This window comes from Camelus ferus, chromosome 7, assembly GCF_009834535.1.
Source record: "Camelus ferus isolate YT-003-E chromosome 7, BCGSAC_Cfer_1.0, whole genome shotgun sequence".
In the NCBI taxonomy this organism is placed as follows: Eukaryota; Metazoa; Chordata; class Mammalia; order Artiodactyla; family Camelidae; genus Camelus; species Camelus ferus.
In genome coordinates, this window is record NC_045702.1 from 63282032 (window position 1) to 63305119 (window position 23088).

Genomic DNA, 23088 nt, shown 5'->3' on the forward strand with positions numbered 1-23088 from the left:
CATGCCACAAAGATGGCCAGTCTTGCTTTGGAGCTCTTTCAGCCCCTGGCGGGCATTTCCACATCTACCATCTCCTCTCTGTAAGAGATACTGAGTCTGTTTCACTATGACCCTTGTCTTACTCATCATCTTAGAAAACAATCTGATAAATTTCCCCTCCCAAGGTGAACCAAGGACTTTGAATTCTAATGGAGGAACCTTCTGAGAGGGAAAAATTAGTTACTATGGTGGAATTAGCTGCATAAGGCAGTGTAAGAGATTTCTTAATAGGTCATGCAGTGGGTAGACCTTTGAGTCATATCAACTCAGCCGCTCAAATTCATAGATTCACAAGGCTTATCCTTTGTAAAAATAATTATGGATCATCAATTATTGCAAAAGTCCAATTATTCATAGTCCAATATACTGTGAGGAAATTCCATGTAAGGAGAGATCTGGTCCATGGTTGATACTTCAGTGGTTACTTTGCTTTCAAATCTGCTAGTCGCTGAAGGGGAAATCGGGACATTAGGTACCACACAAACAAGTCATCTCTACAAGTGGTTGGATTTTTCACTTTCCACGTGAGTGTTTGAGTCAAACAGCTAGAGACATGGAAATTCAGGATTTAGTTGTCAAGGCTGACTTCCCCACAGTCTTATCTTGCTTCTCTTTGTTTCACTGGAATCAAGAAACTTGAATCTCTTCCCTTGAGCTCCTGGGGAGGGAGAAGGGCTTCTCTTGTACTGTTTTCTTATCTGCCTTGGGAGTCACTTTTGTTCTTGCATACGTGTGTTTTGGTTGCTTTCTTCTGTTTATTAAAGTTGGCAATTTATTGTGAATAGACCAAGCTGAATGAGACTCTCTGCTCACACAATTACACACTGTGACTGTTTGGGTCTAGATCTTCACTAGAATTGGAAACCAGCATTCATTTAACCTACAACATCCTACAGAGGAAGGTTCAGCCCGTCCACAGCATTTGCCTATCAAGGAAGCAAATGCTGCACATTTAACTGCTCAACCTGGCCGCAAGCAAAGCTCAACATTTCCACAATCTCTGGGAAAATGAGATGTTACATGTTCTTAGCAGGAGCTGACAATTAAACTGAGTGAAGAATCCTTCGAGGTGGGGAGTGGAGTTCACACTGCTTAGCCACAGGCCTCAGGTGCTGGGGCGAGTGTGAGGCCGAGGGCCAAATGCTTTCAACCACCCAAGAAGCTAGGGATCCTCAAATCTACAACCCTATGGTATGTCATCCTGTTTATTTTCATGGAGACTGCCCTGTTCCTTCCAACTATTTCCTCTGGCACGATAAGGATTTTGTGAGGTGCCAGGGGAGATATAACTCATTAGAATCAAGTAATGATTTGTAATATTTAAACTATTCCATTAAATCAGGAAGCAGGTCCGAAACTAACCTTTAAATACAGCCAAGGGAGAAAGTCAGCCCAGCAGCTTAAAATTTATATCTTTTGCAGGAAGCATGGAGCGTATAATTAGCTGTAATTTCTGCAACTGTAGTCAGGAAGCTTTATTTTTTGGCTGATAGGCAGTGTTATCGGCGGATGGCCTGGGAAACCAAATTCTAGGGTTACATTCCTGGCTCCCACATGGACCCTTGTGGGTGGCTTTTGTGGGGAAACTGGGCAAAGGAGCAAAGGAAAGAAATGAGCAGGGTGGAGCCTGGAGCTGGAGAAGTTACAGGAAGGATCTGGGTGATAGCCTCTTTGATTCTTCTGTAAGGAGACTCTGAATGTTGTGAATTATATTTAAACATATTTTGATTTCCAGTGTGATCATTTCCCCAAGACATTCTTAAGGCTTAATATATTGGGCAAAAGCTATCCACCTTGGCTCCCGCTGGTAGCCATGGAGGTGGTTAAATATGCCACTGTTAGAGGATAACTTTTATTTGGGGCTGTTTCGGCGAGCATAGCTTTTTTTTTTTTTCCAGTGGGCAAGTCCCAGTCTGGTAGAGGCATTAAAAATTAGTAAAGGTGGAAATGCTTTGAAACATTTGATCTCTTCTCGAGGAAGCTGAGCAGAGGGGTGGGGAGTCCCTCAGGAATGTTTGCTGTGTGGAAGCGTATACACCAACAATGAGATTTCTTCAATACTGCCTATATTAAACTGCTTTCCTAATTATTTATTTAAAAAAAATCTGCTGTCCATTTGGGAGAGAAGAGATGTGATTTTAAAGGATTTAATCTTTTAAAATAGCGTATGCCAAGACTAGCACCAGAAAAGCCCAATATCACTTCCCTCTTCTGCTTCCCGGGATGAGCGCTCTTTGATGGGGATCACGCTCAGATGTGTATTATACTGATATTCCCCAGATAACACATCTTGAATTACAAACTCAGGCATCTTCCAGGTACCGAGGAGGAGAGGATAAAGCAAGAAGGTGAACAAACACTCATTAGATGAGAAATGGAAAAGCAAGGGGGCATCTTTCCAGGGACCTCTATTGCCAGCATTTATCCCACAACAGTCACGGTAAACAAATAATTGCCTCCCAGCCCTGACTTGGTCAGATAAATCTGCTTGCTGCCTCCTAGAAACAGCCCGACACCAGTTCTCAGAGGCTCGCGTCTTCCACAGCAGCTGCTCTCTCTAATGTAACAGTTCCAAGCTGTCCTCCAGAGCAGAGCGCCATTGTCCCAGCTATGAATAAATCATTAACCCTATTTTATTAATAAGGCGAAGCTAACAATACTCCCAACTTGGCCCTGCTTTTCCTCTCCAGCAGCGCCTCAGAAACAAGCACCACTGCACTCTTCCTGTGCAGAGAAGGGCTAGAAGCCTCACGGACGCAGCTTGCAGGATCTGGGGTGTGAAGAGCCAGCCAGCTGTCAGCAGATGAGACCTAACTCTGAAGCCTCAGAGGTTTGCAACTGACGAGAGGCTTGGCTTTAAAGAGAGGCAGTTACTCAGGGACATCCACTGCTTCCCGGGACCATGAGAGGGGAGGGAGCAATGCAGTGTTCCGGGGAGGGAGCCTGGGTAAGGAGGCAGAGCAGACCAACAACTTACCTTGGGCTCATTTTTTAAAAAGAAATAACTGAATTTTAAAAGAATTCTGCTTAAGAAATCATATTTTAATGTTGTATTCCCCTCTTCTATGACCTCAAATTGTCCTTCCACCCCACCCTTGGAAACAGGCAGAAATAGATTATGTTTTGTTTTAAGAAACGTTATCAGTGTATAAAGTACTTTGCTATGTCATCCGTTCTGTTATACTATTTGCTGAGTTATATTTCTTAGTGTACTGAGGCCTCTTTTGGAGGCCAATAACAGAAACCTAACTAGAATAAACTTAAGCAACAGACGAGGAAGAGGTTGTTGACTCAGGGTAATGAAAGCTTAAAGAGGTGGATGGACTTTAAGCATGGGGCCCGGGAGCTCAAAGAATGTCATCAGCTTGTTCCCTGTCTCTCTACAGACTTTATTTTCAGGCAGACTTTTTCACATGGTGACTCCCATTGGGAGGTGGTTGAGGCTTTTGGATGCCCAGCTGCCCTCTGAACTAGCTGAGGAAAGGCTGCTACCACTTGACGTTTCCATAGACCTGACGGGGAGCTCAATTGGGGATGCCTGGGTGTCTCCGACCTGCTCTTCTCTGAGTCTCCACCCAGCAAATAATAACCAACATCTACCAGGGCTCCACCTGGAATCTCGGAGCCATTCTTGGTTCCTCTCTTTCCCTCACTCCCTGCTTCAACCCACCAGCAAGTCCTACCAGCTTTATCTTCAAACTATATTTGGGCCCAACTACTTGTTACCGTTTCTGTTACTAACCACCCTTGCCTGAGCTACCAGCATGCCTTGCATGGACCAGTGAGGAAGTCACAGGGGAATGACTCGTCTTCCTACCAACATTCTTGCTCCCCTAAAATCCCCTTTTCATGCTTAGCTTTAATAATCATTTTCAAACGATCATAATGGGTCTCTGACCCTATCCGTGTAAAATCTTCTTAATTTAATTTCTCACTGTTCTGAAGGCTGGAATTCTGGAATCAGAGTGTCGGCAAGGGTTGATTCCCTCTAGAAACTCTAAGGGACAATTGTTCCATACCTCTCTTCTAGCTTCTTGAGGATGCCAGCAACCTTTGGTGTTCCTTGGCTTGTAGCTGCATCCCGCCAATATCTGCCTCCACCATCCTATGGACTTCTTCCCATGTTTCTCCATGTCCACATCTCCCTTTTTGTTGTAAGGAGACCAGTCCTTAGATTAGGGTCCACCCTAAGCCAATATGACCTCATCTTAACTTGATTAGATCTGCAATGACCCTATTTCCAAATCAGGTCACATTCACAGGTACCAGGGGTTAAGACTTGAATGTATCTTTTGGGGAGACATAATTCAGCTCAGTACAGTATTCTTTCCAAAACTCATATCTGTTCCATGGGCAAAAGATATTCACTTCCTCCCAGATCCTTAAAAGTTAAGACCTTTTCCACCATCAGCCCCAAGTCCAAAATCTCATCTAAATATAATTGACCCCATAAGTACCAAATCTCATCTCCTAAGTCATCTAAATCAGGTATAGGTGAGACTCTGGGCATGGTCCATACTGGAGCAAAATTACCCTCCATCTGTGGGCCTGTGAAACCTAGAAAGCAAGTTATCAGCTTCCAAAATACAATAATTGGACAGGTATATGATAAACATCCCTATTCCAAAAGATAGAAATTGGGAGGTGAAAAAAGTGTCACAGGTCCCAGAAAGGCCCGAAACCCAGCAAAGGAAATTCCATTAGGTTTCAAGGGCCACATTCCTCTGTGGCTCAATGCTCTGAGTGCTGGGCCAGCTGGCCTGGGTACCCCAACCCTCAGGTAATTGGCTCCCTTGGAGGAGGCTGAAGGGAGGGTGACATGTAGTGAAAGGAGAAAATAGAAAAATATCTGAAAACAAACTACTCATTTTTACATGTTGCTGAGGATGAAACCCAAGGAGGGTCCCTTGGATTGGCTTTAACCGCATCTGTAGCTGCAAACACTCTGGCAGCCCCAGAGGTACCCTTGAAGCCAGGAGAAGGGAAGGGAGGAGAAAGTCCTGCAGCCAATAAGCTGTTTATGTTTGAGATTGAGGGATAAGCAAGGCTGACTTCATGGGTGTGCAACCCAGACAGTTGCACAAGGCCCCACACTTAGAAGGGCCCCACTTATTGACTTAATGCTCTTCTGTTAATATCTTGAAATCCTTCATATTTGAATGAGGAGTCCCACACTGTAATTTTACACTGGGCCCCCAAAATTACGTAGCTCTGAGTATAATCACTGCCCTACCACTTAACTTATGACAGATTTGTATATACATAAGACAAAGACTGGAATCTGTACCAAATTATTGACACAGTTATTTCCAGGATAAAGGTAATTTAAAATTTTCTCCTTTTGCATACCTATATTTTGTAATTTTCTATAATGAATATTTATGCATTACTTACATAAGAATTTTTTTAAACTTTGCAAATTATTGACATGGAAAAGTTGCAGAAGTAAATTTCTTATGAAACACCTTTACCATCTTGAACTCAACTAGAATAAGTCCTAGAGGCCTTATTTTGCGCATAGATTTTATTGGGAAGAAGTCACCTCGGGGAAGAAAGCTATACCAGGCAGGGAGGCTTCCCTTGGAAGCAGCAGATGGACGGAGGGTCATAAAAGATGATGCCTTCAAGATCCTTAAGCTGTCTCCATGTAGTCTTCCCCGAAGAAAGGAAAGAGGAACAGCCTTCCAACACTCACTCTGTTCCTTCACAAAGACCTAACCACTGATGTGTGTTTCTGTCCCGGGTTGTAAATGTGCTGCAGAAGAAAACCATACAGTTCTGCCAGTGGGCCACACGACACGCTTATGGGGCCAACATAAGTTGTGCCCAGTGCTTTTCAGCATACCATGTCTTCTATTTGGAATCATCTCCCATTTTCCACAGCATATGCCAAACTTAACTCTGCTCTTCTCAACCCTGAGTAAGCACTTCCTCCTCTAACTTCCCCAAGAAAACAAAGGGCATTCAGTAAGAATTCCACAGGCTCTCCTTCAAGCTTTTCTTTGTTTTAAAGTGTCTCCCTCTGCTCTGACTTCTACCTCTTAACTTCCAAATGAATAATAAGGTCTTGTTTCTCTTTTCATATAGTAACATAATGCCATCTTTACCTAGAGGACATTTGCTGGATTAGAAACCCAAGATCACTCTCATCCAATTTTTTTGTCATGCAATGTGTCTTTCAGGATTTAAAAAGGTCCCTGTTCAAGCCTGGGTATAACTTTCTGGAGGTCACTGATGCTTATATGCTAGTTAACATGCTTTAATCTATTTATGAATTAGCTCTTTCCATCCACCTTAGCTCAGAGCTCACTTTCCCTATCTTTTGTCATTGTTGTTACCTTGGCTCGTTATGGTGGCCAGTCTCCAAAGATAGTCCCCAGTGAGCCACACCTCCCAGAATTCATGGCTTTGTCTAGGGCCTGACTTTTGAATTTGGGCTGCCCCTGTGATTCACTTCAGCCAGCAGAACATGAGGGCAGTGACACTGTGCTAGTCTGAGTCCACGCCTTCAGAAGACCTGGCAGCTTTTGCTCTTGCACTCTTGAGAGTTACATGTAAGAAGCCCATTTAAAGAAGCTTAAGTTGGCCCTATAGTGAGACCATATTGAGACAGAAAGATGTCTCAGCCTCCCAGCCAACACTTGAGACAAGCAATTAGATCATCATGGATGATCCAACTCATGCCTCCTTCTCTCACCACATGAGAGACTCAAAGAGAAGCACTTAGTCAACCCACTGCAGCTGTTATGAGAGATAATAAAATTATTGTTTTAAGCTCCTAAATTTGAGATGGTTTGTTAAGCATTAATAGATAACCAAGACACTAACTCTCTTAACCAGTCTTCCCTGGTAGCTTCACAACACCCCCATCACCTCCATTGTCTAGTTTATGCAGGCAGTCACCGACAGTCAACATACTGAATAAGTGAATTCCAAGTGGGTGGAATTCCAAAATGTATCTTTGCTTACACAGGTTAAATTTGGGTGGCGGGGTAGTTCCTTCCCAACCTTTTAAAACCCAGCTCTGGGCTGCCATTCAAACATTTACTGATGATCTTATAGTTTCGGCAGTTGTATTTTTGCCTGACATTTCTGTGGACCTCATTTGTATCAAAACGACTTCAATTTGGATGTAGTCAGTATATAGTGTATATACTATATATAGTAAATATATATATATAGTATAGTACAGTGGTCTAAAACACAGAACACTGTTAAAATGAATGTGTTTTGATCGCTGTGAATGCCTCGTCCAATACTGAGGTAATTCAGAAATGACATGTTGGGACTATTCTTCCAGTGTTTCAGGCTGTTCTCTATCATTCCTAGCCATGTGCTGCAGGCTTTTGAAAGTAATAGTCTACAATGCATGCCACAGGCAAATACCACTCTGAAGGACTGAAAGAGGAATGTAACAAACCACCATATTTGTGAGCAGTTTGAGGTACCAAAATCTTTGTGAAATTTCAAAGACCATTTCCTCAGGCCTATACACACCAATGTGGTAACATTATAAATCAGAACTCACAGGCTCTTGCCTGTAGAAATACTTCCAAGGAATGTCTAGTGAGTCTCCAGTGAGGATCTCGTGTCCACTCCAGGATGACACTGTCATCTTTCCCCAGACATCTGACGGTACCTATATAACCTCCCAGAACAGATTTTTCTCCCCTCAGCTGAGGCACCAGAACCCTCCACATGCCAAATCATTCAGTGTGTTTTGTTTCTTTGTTTCATGTTCTGTTTGGTAGACACATAGCTATGCTCCTTGGACACAATGTTTTGCAAAGTTTTCCTGACACAGATCTTCCAAATTTACTCACTGCTCCCTGCTCACCACACAATTCACATATACACTCATTAGGCCTAGAGAGAACTCATCTTCAAGGACACTAAGTGCCAGACACTATTCTGTGGTCAGGATGACTCCCTTCCCCACAACCCTGAAGTTTTAGTACCAGGTCACACTTTTCAAGCTTCTGCTTCCCTTCAGAAGCCTTCCCTTTTCTGGTAGAACCTTTTAGCAGGCCTGCTCCACCAGCTCAGAAATGCCCTGCCAGTCTAAATTGTAATCATGTACCAACTTATATTCAAAGTACGTCCTCCACCACACACACAAAGCGTAAATAAATGCGTCTCATGTCAAATAGGCCGTGGCTTGAGGAAGAGAAAAGGTAGATCTGCACAGGAGCAAGAAGAGAATACAGGTTGATGTGTGAAGGGGCAGGACAGTAAAGAGACTCACTGTAAGCGCTTGCTGCCTGGTGGCTCACGACGTGTCAGCCAGTAGGCAGCCATCTTTAACTGGCAACAGGATGAAAAGGAAATGGTACGTCACGGAGGCTGAGGTGCTAACTGGGACAGGCTAAGGGAGCACTGGGACTCATTCCAGACATAACCATAAAGGGCTTTCAAGAGACGCTAAGGCGCCTCTGAGATAGCCAAGAAACACTGGTAAAATCTACCCTGAGCCTTCATTGCTAAAACTAAGACTGACAGAGAAGGTTCAATGGCATCACTACTTGAAAGCAAGAAATGTTAAAAATTCAGGGAATATAAGGACACAAGGCATGAGAGAAGATTTTGCCTTCTTCATTAAAAGCATCATGTCAGATTGGTAATGCTTAAAGACTTAGAAAAGCCACATTGGGTTTCATAGGTCAGGTTTGTCAAGAAATCTATTCACTTATTAAAACAATCAGTTTTCTATATGTCCATTCAACTTTCCTGTGTCCCAGTTTCTTCAACTGAAATAACAGCCGTGTTGTACGTGACTTTATCTTTTTCACATATAATATTTAATTAGTTTTCGTAGCTCCTTGAGAGGTGGGTGTTACTGTTCTTAATTAACAGATAAAATTGAGGCTCTGAGAGGTTGAATTACTTCATTAAAGTCACCTAAACTGTTCTAAGTACACAAGGTTTTCTATTTCAAGTTCTATACTCTTCCTAGAATCCTGCTAAAAACCAGAGATGAGCTCTCTGAGGCCTCTCTCAGCTCCCAAATTCCACGATTTTCTGGGTTCTGTGTTTTTGAAAGCATATCTGTTCCTTTTGTCTTCCTCCCTTTTATCCCGCAGGGGTTTAAATCATCAGAGGCAGAGGATCCCCCAAGGGTACCTGGTTTCCCCTTTCCCTGCCATTTTATATCCCTTTCTGCTCCAACCATTTAGAAGACCTGCAGATAGGCCCCAAATGCCTGTACCAGTTAAGTGTTTAGATTGAGAATCCTGCTTCAGAAAAAAAAAAAACACAGAGAGTAAGTTAACTTTGGGAAAGGATAATCCAGACAGATGCTAAAAAAGGCCAGGGCTAACTCCGGACAGTGTAGACCCTGTGGCCTTTTCTGAGTGAACGGGAAGTAGAGCAATCTGAATTTGCAAGTTCAGTGAGATGGTACTCCCTTTGGAACACCTGGGAAGAGACCACCTCAATATCTTCCTCGTCCAGTGAGTCCTTCACACAGAAGGCAGATGAGCCTCGGAAAAGACAAATCATGTTGCTTCTTGACTGAAGCATCTCTGTGGGGTTTCAGCAACTTTTAGGAAAATCCAAAATCCCAAGCACAACCTTCAAGCTCCTCCAGAACCTTATTCCTTGTGTTTTTTTGTTCTTTTTTCCAGATCTGACTCTCTCAACATGCTTATATTCACATTGTGCTGGAATTCCTGCTCTTCTTCTGACAAATTGTTGGCTCTTGTGGTGAGCTCCTCTCTCCATCATGTGAAGTGCCTCCAGCCAGCAGAAGTCTTCTCCTCTATAAGCACCTCAAATACCTGGATCCTACTTTTGGTAAGATCAGCTACTTTGGATTATCATTCTGTTTCTCTCTTCCCCCATGAGTCCATATCTTGTCTGTTTTCTTATCTTGGTGTTGAGCTTAAAACAGGTAATCAGAAAATGTTTGAGAGAATGCATATGTGTTAAGAAAGAATTGGTCAAATGAAGTAATAAGAAGGAACCAGAGTATGCACCCTGATGGCACTTTGTCTTCTTTGCCTTTGTCACTACCCCTTTGTTTAATTTTGTCATTGGTTGTTTACATTAGAATGAATTAATATTATTGGTTGACTTATGTTAGAATGTATTAAGCTCACCTGTCCTGAGATTTCTTGGTTGTTCCAAATGGTTTCCAGAGCTCCTAGTCACTGGGGATAAAACATAGAATGTTGCAGAAGACCTCTCCTCCACCCCAACTGTGCCCCAGGACTATTTCCTTCCTTCCAACTGCACTTTCCAAATAGCAGTTTTTACTTAATTAATGCCCTGACTTTGACTTTTACTGCCCCCAATACAGGATTAGACAGTGCACATTCACAGCCAGACCAGTTGAGGAAGACCACAAATGGTGAGATTTAGAGATTAAATAGGAAGCAGGGAATATTCAGACAGGCCAGAAAGGAAGCACAAAGGGTGGTGGGCCCAACATGCACAGAGGGGCACAACTCTGCAGCAACGTTCTAATTACATGCAACCTACAGGCATGGCTGGGCCCATTACTAGGTAGACATGAAGATCAAGTGTTATTTCTAAAGATCACATTTTTATTCTTTTGTTTAAAGAAAGATATAGATAGAGTTACCAAACAGACCCATGTTCGAGTCCAAGCTCCACAACTTTCTCACTTTGAGTGAATCATTTAACTTTTCCAGGTCTCAGTTTCCTTTTATGTAAAATGGGTACAAACCTCACAGGATGGTTGTGAAGACTAGATGAGGTCATAGGAGCAAAGTGCTTAGTACAGAGTTTGGCAAAGAGTGAGTTCAGAATAAACTCAGGCATCATCATCATTATCATCAACATTATTATGTTGCTTAAAACCCAAATTAGGGCAAGTAACTTGCAAAGAAAATCTTTAAACTAGGAAAATATCCCCTGCTCTATTTTTCTCAGTGTACTGAAAGCGCAAGATTTGTCATGAAATATGTTGAGAATTAATTGCACATATATTTGGGGGTCACTATTCACAAAAGTGTGGCTGCTGTGAAGAATAACCAGTGCCCCAAGCCTGCTTATCATTGTTCGTGACAAATCACATCATGAAGGCAGCTGAAATTTACACAGACTCCTCTCTTTTGAGTCATCTCAGCTGGGCTGGCTATGAATGCATCTTGCCTAATGCTGTATTGGGGGGTGGCCAATTGATGCAATCTGGACTAGAAGCTGTCCTACAGTGAATACCAAGGCATCTTACTTTTCTTGTGCATGGTATGATACAGAGCACAGAATGGACCACAAGAAGGTGAGTAAGAAATGCATTTTACACCAATGTATGAATTACATGTGTTTCTTTTGTTACAAAGATTCTGGGTCAAATTTTCTCTCGAATGAATGGCGACTTCTATGATGTCAAGGAGAAACGAGGAATGCTAAGAACTCTTTGGCTTTCACATGCAGCTCAGGGGAAAAACACATAGCTTTGTGTCATGCTAACCTGAGTTCAAACCTTTCTCCACCAGGTATGAGTACAACCTTAGACAACTTAGTCATGGAGCTGGGTGATACGACCCACTTCATGAGGCTGTGGCACTGCATGATTTGACACATGTAATTGGCACAGTGCCTGGTGCTGTAGAAGTATTAGCTATTCAGCTCATTGTAGAATTAAAAAAAAACCCCACCCTACCTTTTGCTTAAGAAAATAGGACAGAATGAGAGACAAGGAAAATTATCGCTCTAAGATGCAGTTCAAAAAGGACCACTTAGGGAGAGGGGCCAAACTTGTCTACAGAGTTATTTTAGAAGAGGACACAGCGTCTCAATTCAGGAAGAAAGTTTGTTTTTTTTTAAAGCCACGTAGCTTATCTTGAAACATTTTTTTTTTTGAATTTGCAAACATTTAAAAATTTTACTTTTACATTAAAAGCCAAGATTGAACTGCTTTCAGAGTACAGTATTGGTTCACTGAGTGATGGCGGGGTCTGTGCTTAGTCTACGGCTCCATAAATATTAATGAAGGGCCGAGATACCAGATGATAAGGCAGCAGTGCTGGGCTGGTTCTCATGCCTTACACTTGCGCCCAGAGGGGTCGGCTATGATTTCGTGTTTAAAGAACTGAGCTTCATGATATAATAAATCAGGCTGTGTGATGTATGTCTTCCTACTACTGAGCAATGAACTTATACAAACTCACAGCAATACACATACACACATATTTAAATCAGTAAAAACTGAACTAGTAGAATTTATACAACTGTTTATTTTGTGTCTGAGTTTCAGCTTTGCTACTGGGACTATATATATAGGTATATTTTTGCCTTAATCTAATTATTTTGCTGATGTCTAAAACGCCTAGATATGGTGGCTTTTTCTGGGAAAAGCAGTTCCTTGCTCTAATTTTCCCCACCTTACCCCAAGGTCTCCTTCCCTTCTCTTTTCCTCCCCCCATCCACACGTGACACTCTCAGTTCACCCGTCTTCTGTTTTTTCCATCTGACTGTGGACATGTTTCTTTGGCAATGATCTAAGGCCCTTTGAATCAGTGTCTGCATGTGTCTTCATGGTGTGCGCCTTCACACAGACACAGGCCCGAGTAGATGTGCTGCCTGCTGTTGGTCAAGGAGTTGGGTACCGTCTTCAGGCTGAATGGGGACAAGCTGCCCTTTGCCTTCATGTTACATTCACAATACACTGGCCATAGGGATCATCTCGTTGTTTAGTAACTGAAACTCTAAAGCAGATCAAACACATATGCCTGCCTACGTAATACTACCCCAAAGTACCATGCCACACATCACTAGCATGAAGTCACAGAATTATAACAGGAAATCACAAAGAAACTTAACGAAATAACTATTCACAATTTTCCTTTTTAGCAGCAAATGATAATTAAAACCCACAAACTGTAAACGGACAATTAATTTGACAAAATAATCATTGGACTATAGCGTGACTTTTCCTTCTAGAAGAGCCTTACATAGCCATTAGATATTTTTTTCTATATCATGGAAAGGCAGGAAATAAATAGATAAATATCCTTTTTTAAAAAAACCCACCATGGAGGCGTCCATGACAGTTAACACTAATTCAGCTTTCTAGAAGACAATATGAGAACACGTAGCCAAATTTCAAGCATTCATAATCTCCAAATCAACAAGACTACTTCTAGAGCCTAAATTTATCCTAAAGATGTCTAAAATAGTATAAAGTTATATCCAAAAGTTCTTTATAATTATGAAGAAAGAAACCATATGATTATTACTAAGAAGTCATTTGAAAGACTGCTGTAGAACATAGTTATGGCCGTAGGAATTTGGACACGATAGGCTTCTAAATGAAAAAAGGAGGTTCTTGAAAGAATATACTATGTTTCTTTGTGCTTGTGTATGTTTGCTTGTGTACATATGCATAGAAAAAATGCCTAGAAAGATATTTGTCAAAGTACTAGATGGGTTATTACTGGCAGTAAAATTAAAGGTTATTTTTACTTATTTCTTTATACCTCTTTGCATTGTACAAACTGCAAGAGAATAAAAGTAAAACTATTTAAATCTAGGGGAGGGAAACACATACTAATAGAGGACATACAAATATTAATGCCAAATTGAAATGCATTGAGGTCCACCATCAAAATCTATACCGCAGAATCTCAAGGGCCTAGTGCAGGTACTGAAAATCCCCTCTGTGCTCATTCAAGCCCAGTGATGTAGTGAAGATGAGGAGAAATCACGACCATAGAAAAGACATGGAGCTTTCCCAGTGGTGTCACTCCACACACAGCCTTGTCTCATTAGTGATTTAATATTTGCCACCCCGCCCCTTCCCCGCCTTCCCCAACACTCACCAGCAGGCTGCTGGCGATTGACGGTCTGAGAAAGTTGAGCTGAGCTGTCAGGGGAGTGGAGGTGACAGTGAAGTGGGGCATGTTCTGCAAAGCAGACTAATTCCAGGAAAGTGTGTGCACATACGACATGCCTACCGAATCCAGAAATGCACTTGCTCATTAGGACACAACCAGGTGAAACATTCAATGCAGGTTATTTAGCATCCATTTCAAAAAATTAAATAGGCACAGGAACAAAATCCAACCTTTAGTTTTTTTCTCCTTTCTTTCCCTACGCCCAGCCTCCTCTATCTCTCCCTCCCTCTCTCTCTCTGCTTCTTCCCTTCTCTCCCTCTCTCCCCCCATCTCCCTCAAATTTCAAACATGTCTTATAACCTGATGTACTAAGTACTAAGGATAAGTAAGTACTAAGGATGTAACGTACAATATAAGTATAATTAGCATTACTCTATGAAAGTGGTAAGGAAAATAAATCCTAAGAGTTCTCATCATAAGAAAAACATATTTTTTTCTGTTTCTTTAATTTTGTAGCTATGTGACACAATAGATGTTCACTAAACTTATTGTGATAATAATTTCATCATGTATACAGGTCAAATTGAACTCAGGTCTGGCTGCTCACTGCTTGAAAGCTAATACTCAAGAGGCAAATGTTAGTAGAAAACGAAAGGGTGCTTATTTCGGAGGCTGGCCACTTGGGGAGAAAACAAACTCATGAACAAAGGCTAACTTCCCCTGCTGATCAGGGGTCAGGAGGTTTTAAAGGGGAGTTTCAGGGGTGTATAGGTGGAGGGAAGGGGTAACATGCAGAACAGCAGTCAGCTCCAACAATTATCTTGAAATTGTTGTGCAGTGTTCTGATCAGTGCCGTCTTGACTATTTTCAGTACAGTTAATCTTCAGTTCCAGGGTCAATTTGTTCCCATTTCCATGAGGCCAGTTCTTAGAACTGTGTAAGTTGGAGCAGCTGATGCCATGGCTACAGTCTGGTTATCGTGTGGTTAACTTCTTCCATCTAAAAAACGGCTCAAAAATATGGCTGAGAATTTTATCTATAGCCCCTGGAGAGGAACTAAAGGTCCTTGACTTTGCTTAATGACTCATCTACTAATATTTTGTCCTGTTTGACTGCTTTTCCTTTATTTCTGCATTTCCTCACTTCTCTGATTAAATTTATTCTTTGGCTAAAGTTTTTCTAGACAACAAGTGGGCTAAGGACATGGTGGGTATCTGTCCTGGAAAGGCCCCATAGAGTAAATTTATATAGGGATGTATGTCAGTTATATCTCAATAAAATTGGACGATAGATAGATAGATAGATAGATAGATAGATAGATAGATAGATAGATAGATAGATAGAAGGAAGGATAGAAGGAAGGAAGGAAGGAAGGAAGAGAGAAAACAAGAAAAGTTCCCTTTCCCCCTTGCGTTCTGGTCCTGGAAATGGAATAAGTCCACTTTGCACATTCTTGGCCACAAGTGTGACCAACATCCAGTACATTCCTTCCAACACTTCTGCAAGCATCTCCAATTTGATATGCTGCCTTATTTCCAAACTGCCTTGAGCTGAAACACTCCATCAGGCATATGATGGGCCAGCTAAAGCTGCACCCCAAGCAGAGATAGAGCATGTAGATTTTATCTGAAAAAACACATGCCTATCCATTCAAGATGAAATGTTGTCATCCTAGTCAGGTCTGTGTTGGAGAATATGAAAGGAGCCCTGACTACAACAACACATCACCATCCTAATGTACCCTAGTCAGGTACACTGCTATTTCTTGCCATTTTCCTTTTTGTCATATGAAGCTTGCCATCATTTCACACACATTTTACAATGATAAAGGTGGTTCTGTTACTACTCGTCTGGTAGGGATTGGGGAGCAAGCATTTTATAACTGGGTTTCGACAACTTTGAACATACTTCCTCAGATCTCTCTCCGTCCTAACTCTATCTTCTTTACATGATTTTTCTTCTTTAAATATAAATATTATGTCTTTCTCTGTGATATACAAGCACACAAAGTCTGGATAAATAGCCAGGGGGTTGGGAACTCTATGCCCAGTGCCCAATTCCCAACTGAATTTTAAAAATGGAGTTAGGAAACTCAAATCATAATTGTCTCAAAGCAGTTCAGAGAGTTCAGAGGTGAGCCATCACCAGATTGATGGGATGTAGATGACACAACAACTCATTCCAAATGTTAGAAACCTGAAGTCAAGGAGACAGCCTGCAGCCCCAAGTCTCTGGAATTATCATCACTTACTGATCCTGAGGAGTCTAGCCTTCAGGCCTGGGACATGACAGCCAGTGCAGGGAGAGGCCAAGCCTTGTAGTGCCTTTAAGTTGGTTGTTGCTGCTGTTTATGTGTTTCAGACAACATAGCTCCTAATGAGGTTATTTAATGAAATGTTCATCTCCCTCTGTGTTACTGCCGTGACACTCAGTGGTGAAAGGGAAACAATCAAATATGCAGTAACTAAATATCCAGATAAAAATCTGGTTTTACAGACTTTCTCCCCTCCTTTCAGAAGAGAATTTCTATTGCTTTCACCTCTCAGGTGTGTTACAAGGCACTTGAGAAATAAAAAGGGGGAAGAACAAATAGCATTTACCACTGACTGATGGAGCAACAGTAACTGGCAACATCGTTCACAGATACTCACCTGCAGGGCCGAGCCACACAGAAATGAGTGAGAATAGTTCCATTTCAGTTACAATAACAACAGGACCCAGGCCCACATGTTTGTATCTTAGTAGAGGCAGGGGACAGACCGCAAAGCAAGCCTAGATTCAATGATCAGACAGGAACGAAGCCCTCCTCCTAAAAATCAGAATGAAATAATTGCCAGTGGCAGTTCGCCTTGGGTTCTGAGAGTTAGGAGGCAAATGTGTTTGCAAAAGGAACCGTAGGGAAGCAAAAATGAAAATAAATTGCTCTAGTTCTAGGCATTCTTTGACTCTTTGGGGACGCTGGCTCTTTTTTACACAATCCTTAGAAAAATGGTTGGTTCAGAAACAAAACAGAACAAAATAGAACATGTCAGGGACCATATCTGCGCAGCCGTGAGTAAAACAATTCAGGTCTCCCAAACTTGGGTCTACAGTGTAAGAAGGGCTCAAGAATCTACCTTGCAGTGTTTCTAGTTCTTTTTTTTTCTACAACTGGGTTAAAACACAAAGAACCTGTTATCATAGAATTTTCTAAATTAATACTACACTGGAAAATATAAATGAATATTGGAAACTCAAAAAAAGAATGTCTTCTTAGCTTTGATGCCACCCTGAAAACAAGCAACCCTGAAGAGGTCTGTTCACTTGGATTTGATCTGAGAATTTGAAATCTACCTCTCCTTACCCCTGCCAAGTTAGTCCCACCCCTCCCTTCCGCTCCCTGTTATGGGCCCTTTATGATTTCCTCCCTCCTTTACACCCAAATGCAGAAGTGAAATGTGAAAAGCTGTTTAAGTACTCTTAACTTACAGAGAAAGGAAACTATCTGGCCATTTTTTAATATTCCATGATATTAAAGTAATTCATCTGAGTTTGCGCTAATGACAGTAAATCTCTCGTGCTGACAAGCCGTGGTCAATTATCCTTTCTACAGCCTTTTAAATCCAAAGCACTAGGAAGTGCGTCAGTGTTCGAAACTTGTGGCTTGCTTATTCAAAAGAAGCAGCCAACCAGTTTGAGCAGCTTTCTAAACAGTGCACAACTAGGCTCTCTGCCCCCAAACAGCTCTCCTAGGGGCCTGCAAGTGCTGGGTTACTTCCGCTAGAATTTACATGTATGGAGGAAACGGTTTAAATAAAGTGGTGTGTTATTTATCCCTATAATGAGTACTTTAACAACGACAATTAGAAAGGAAATTCTATAAGCCTGAACTCCAGTTACTTATTGTCACCGACAGTCAATTACAGTATTTCAGTAATTACAGGGATTCGGATCATCTGTCATCTGGCAAATCATATTAGAGGGAAGAGGTGCTTGTTTTGTTTTGAAAGCATGTGATCTAGTCTCCATCATGTTGGTTAATTTTCGGAGCAGGGAGTGTGCGAGGGGGCTTGCCCCACACGTCTGAGGATCTCTTCACCTGGGAGAGCAACGGAAATGTTCGATGGATTTCCATCCAACCTCAGTGGCTGTACTAAGGAGTAAGAGTCATTCAAGAGGTGGGTGGGTGGTGTCCACTCTGCTGGACAAGTCACCCAAGGACATTGTTCTTCAACTCTAGTGGTGCCTTGTTCCTCCTTGAGCTCCTACTATATCAATTCCTTGCTGCTTTGCTCACTTGAAGGCCCACCAGCTCCCTGACTTCCCCCCTGTACCTCCTTTGGTCATTTCTTGTCAGTTCGCTATCTCATAAACATTATCATCATGATTAAATCACTTCTGTGCTTTTTCTCAACCTGTTACTTAAAATGTATTCTTCCCCTCTCTTCCATCCATCCAAACCCTCTTCACCCTTCAAGGCTCAGCCTGAGTCCTGACCCCTCCTTGATGTGGATCCAATACCAGACCCCTCCTTCTATGAATTGCCTATAGAATTCCAGATATACCGCTCAGTTGTTCTCAGATTGTGAACCCCTAGCAGGCCCTACATCTTAAGTTTCCACTTCTCACCCAGCATCTGGGATACATTTACACCCCTAGAGTGGTAACCTCTTGATTCTTGACTTCTGTTGTTGCTGTAGTTTAGTCCGTGTTTGGTGAAATGTCTTAATCAGACCTAGCTGGCATTCCTTCATTATCCACTCCTTCCTTCAGCAGCATGTTTTGAGCAACTTACTTAGAGCAGGACACCAGAATGATGGCTTCTAAGTTTGAATCCAGCATTTCCTCTCCTACCATGTCTTGATGGGAAATTGTGTTTGCTCACAACACCCTGCACAAATGAGTCTCTCAGTGCTCATCATTCCTGCTCATCATTCTGTCCCTGGCCAACATTTGAAGGGAAATCATCATAAAAGCCCATATAAATAAAGAAAGAATGAGCTCTCTCTCCCCTGTGGTTCCACATGGCTCTCCTCAGAGCATTCTCAGTCTGAACCTGGAGGCAAAGAGAGGAAAATATTTTCAAATCACTTCAGGGCTTATATAGGGTTCAAGTTTGGTTCAAGGGATGGGCAAAACTTGGGTCGGCCAGCTACATTACGGTCAGCCAGACATTGGGGTCAGCCGGCCATGTTTGGGTTGAATCAAGAACACGTGCTATTCTTCACATCCCAAGACAGATACTGGAATTTTAATTTTTCTTTCTGCACCCTCTTTATGTTTTGAAAGCTCGTTTCATCTTGGAGTGAGACTTCCCAGAAGATCTCTTTTCTCATTCACTTCTTTGGTGATATGTCCTTTGGTAGCTCCTGTTCTGTGCCTGTGGTGTTTAGACTTCATATTTCCACTAGCATTTGCCCCCAACATGCTGTTTGTGTTAAAAAAAAAAAAAAAAGCATTCTGCTTGAGTCCAAGGAACTAGGAGAAAACGTGAAATCTGACTTGATGTGAAAATCCACAAAGTGTTTTTATTAAAGCTTCTCACTATTTTCTGCAGGAAATATTGCCCATAACAAAGCATTGGAACTAGAATGTTCTCAGGCATCAAACATAAAGGCAAGACTGGCAAGTTCAAGGATATCAGGCTATATCAAAGGGCTGCTAAAAACCGTTCAGTGGCTTGAACTCTCTGATAGTAGTCAGCACACTGCACTGAAAGTATTGTACCTGCCTCATAACACCCACACCACCAACAAGGAGAGCTTACGTTCAGTACAGACCACAATTGGGTTGTGCGTCTCCCTGGTGGCCAGCACGGTGCCTGGCACACAATATGCCCTCAGTGAATATTTGGTCCCTATTTGGTTATATAAACACCATGTGCTAGGTGGGAAGGTTTTACAATACTAAGATACACAATTCTTGTCTTCAAGAAGTTCAAACCCTGATGCTGTGTTCCCAAGCCTGAGTGAGCATCAGAATTGCTCAGGAAGCTCCAAATGTACAGATTTCAAGGCCTTGCCTCCAGAAGTTCTAATTTAGTAGGTCTGTGTAGGGGCCCAGAATTCTGAATTTTTAATAAGCTTCCAGGCACCTCTGATGATCAGCCAGATTGGGAACCTTTGGACCAGTGAGTGGTAAGAGAGCCTGATGTTTTTATATCTCTTTTCCTATATATGAAGTGTTTTCGTATCCTTCATCTCTCTTGATTGTTACTCTCTGAGTGGGGTGGTGTACCTGTAGGTTACAAATGAGGATGTGAAGCCCAGAGAGTTCACGAGGTTGGTGAAGTCAGAGCCTGGCTTTGAACCTAGGATTTCCATCCACAAGCTCAGCACTGTTTCCTTCTCACTGACTCCTTGAGAGTGATGACCCAGGTTAGCTCTGTCAGGTAAAGAGCAACAAACCCTAGGTCATCATTAAATGAACAGCCAGTATGTTCAGGTCTCTCTCCTAGGTTCTGTGGGAGAGACACAGTAAGAGGAAAACATTACCCCAGCTCCTGGAGAATCACACTGGAAAAAAGAATTGATGATGGGCACAGGTCCTCTCAGTGATGGCAAGTAATGAAGGTTATTTCCTTATGTTTTACACAGAAAATAAAAAGATCAATGGAGAAAGTCAATCCTAATAAGTGAAGTAAGCTCAGTTCATACTCCACAAGATGCCTTGGTAGGGACCCCATGGTCAGCCAGACAGCAAACCAGATACAGTCCTTTACCTGGATGTGGCTCCTGAACCCAGTCCTCTTGCTTCACTCTGGATTGTTACCTAGCCCACTTCCCTTCACTCCACTGTCAGCGGTGTGGTTGAGATAAGCCATTAACAGATTTATTTCACTATTATCATGTCATCCAATGTGACATTAACAGTGCATTTGACAGCAGATAGTTGAAAACTGGCTGCCTTTCGGAATTAGTAACACAGCAAGTTTCACTTTGCAGCGACGAGCTGCGAGAGAGCAGCGTCAGCAGGTACCTCCATTTTCTACGCAGGTACACGGTGCGAAGCTCTTCCACGACACATCCATGACAAGAAAAAGCCAAGGGCTCAACAGTGGGGATGCTGAGTCATCCCACCTCTCAGGGATGTGGTCCCTTAGGCTGTGTCTGAGGGTGGAGCCCTGTATGCTTCCCCATGAAGCAGACAGAGGATTTGTGCCGACCACAAAAACGGGAGTTGGTGTGGGGAGAAGTCACTAGAAAAATAAGCAGAAACACACAATCTCCTTTAAATTCCGCTTGAAAGTGTTTCTGGGTAGAAGAGCATCTCATGAAGGTTTTTAAATTTTCTTCTCAGAGACAACGTTCTTTCATGCAGTAGCACCAAGTATTACCTGAGGAAGTCCTGTAGGGAGGGGAGATGGAAAAGGAGAAGGCTGACAACTTGCCGAGACATTTATCAGAGCATAGATACTCAAGCACAATAACCAGTGGCTCCCTTTCCTTATGCTTACAACTGGAATTTAACAACTCAGAAAGCGTAGTTGTGAAGAAGATCGCATTCTGTGAAGATTCTCCTTTTTGCATCTGCTGGGTTGGGATTTTCTGACCTAAGCATACTAAAATCAGACCTCACTGGACTGACTGAATTACACACACAAATATACAAATTCAGGTCACCTTCTAAGTAATCAGTATGAGAGGCTACATGCTTGATGGGAACCCTTCTCCTTTTAAATTGAGCATGGCAGCCAGTGGTGTGCTCATTTCAACCACCAAATACTTATCCACTGACTCTATTATTACATGGCCCAGCACTAGGTGCCCTAGGACACGATCTCATCTGAGCAGTGGCAGCAAAGGTGGCCAGAGATCTTCCTGGGGAGTTACAACTTGGCACTTCCTGATGGAGAGGAGGCCAGCTGCAGCCCTGGCTGTGCCCACTTCCCACTGGACACAGATGAAGATGGGGTGAAGGGACAGGGAATGATGGTGCTGTGCAGCCCCTGAGCCTGTATGGGGATGTGAAAATCTAAGATCTGAAGACTGAATCACACTTTCTCCAGTACCAACAGTTTCTCTTCTTCTGTGGTCCATGTGATTTATAGGAGCTTCTTCAGGAGCAAATGCCACATCCAGAAACATGGATTCTATGAGTTTTATGTTGGTCTGGGATTGTCTATGAGCACTAGTATTTTTATTGGGAAAAATTGCATTTTGAAATAAAACCAACTAAAACAAGGTCTCCTGCAGCTTACCAGAATAGGATCCATGAGAGCAGGTCAAAATGGTCATGCAGATCTTAAAGAATGGTTGTGGTGGCTGGACTGCTTTCAGTGGGAGCTGGTGGGGTGGCCAACTTCGCTGCTTATGCATTTGGACCAGTCACCTGAGGGCCCCCATTAGGACCTCTCATAATCCTTATTAAGATCTACAGTTACACTCATTTGTGCTCCAGAAGAGGACATGGAGACATCAAATAAAATGTTGGTTTATGCAATAATTGTGGTCATTGTAGCCTTGATATTAATCTTTGAGTTAGGACTTCACCACAAAAAACAAACATTCTTGTTACATAACCATCTGCTCCGTAAGTGGAGTGCTTTTAGTCAGCTATGCTAAAGGCCTGGGCATTGCTTTAAAGAACTTTCTGCTAAAAAAGCCTCAGCTGAGATATCCCTTGACTTTGATTCTGTTGCTAAACCTCAGAGTCTGTGTACACACACAGACTAATTGTCCAAACAGGGCCCTGGACATACTGAACCCTTGTATACTGTAACTCCAATGGATTTCATATGCTTTATAGCAGGGGTTTGGACTTGCCCATCTCTTCTTTTCAAGGAGGGGCAAGATATGACTGTTGAAGACATCATTGGTACTTTGAGTAGCTAGCTCCCTTAAAGTCATTGTAGGGATGTCATGATTGCATACCTTTAAAGATTTCCAGTTAGTCTAGCAAGACTGCCTGTGTCTTTTTGGTAAGATGAAAAAGTAATGAATGTAATCTCTAATATTCTTAATATTGCTAATATTTTAATAGTACTGAATAAAGCTTAACCTGGGAAACTTAACAGCTAAATGGTGAAAATATCTCCCAAAGAAATGGAGATCTGACAGGTTTTTGAGAAACAAATTTAAACATTATTCTGTAGTTCTGCTACAAAATGAGTTAGAATTTCAGAACATGCCTGAAAATGACATTGTCCTCTTAAATGATATTCTCTAGAGACAATCTTTTTTAAGATTTCACTAATTTGGATCAAGAAAAATTGATTTTCTTATATTTAAATTATGGCAATTAACTAAAATAACCTCAGTATGTGGCTGGT

General features: G+C 42.1%; 1 pseudogene; it reads left to right on the forward strand.

Annotated features, from left to right (window-relative positions):
* The window catches only part of LOC106728792, a 334339-nt pseudogene extending 311523 nt beyond the window's left edge, over nt 1-22816 (forward strand).
* Nucleotides 22817-23088: the final 272 nt, after the last annotated feature.